This window comes from Penaeus monodon, chromosome 29 (genome assembly GCF_015228065.2).
Source record: "Penaeus monodon isolate SGIC_2016 chromosome 29, NSTDA_Pmon_1, whole genome shotgun sequence".
Classification (NCBI taxonomy): domain Eukaryota; kingdom Metazoa; phylum Arthropoda; class Malacostraca; order Decapoda; family Penaeidae; genus Penaeus; species Penaeus monodon.
The window spans coordinates 29,303,086-29,303,414 of NC_051414.1; positions in this window are offsets into that span (position 1 = coordinate 29,303,086).

Sequence of the window (329 nt, forward strand, 5' to 3'; positions counted from 1 at the left end):
GAAAAAACAAAACGAGATACGAAAGATTTCCAACCGCGATTCTTATTTGCCTCTCTTCTTGGAAATACGCCGACGTTCCCCTTTTTCCACAATTTCATTTACAGTCTTCCAATATTTCGCATCAGCACTCGGGAGGAGTTATGGCTACTGGGCGATCTATGGGACTCGATGTTAGCAGTTCCCCCTTTCTTTATCTGTTGAGGTCTACGGATTTATGTCACGTAGACCTTGGAGAAATCAAACGTTATGCGACACAGAAATATGGCAAATATAAGAATTGGATCGAACTTACTTCATTTCTTTAGCTGACCGATTGATTCCATTCTCAA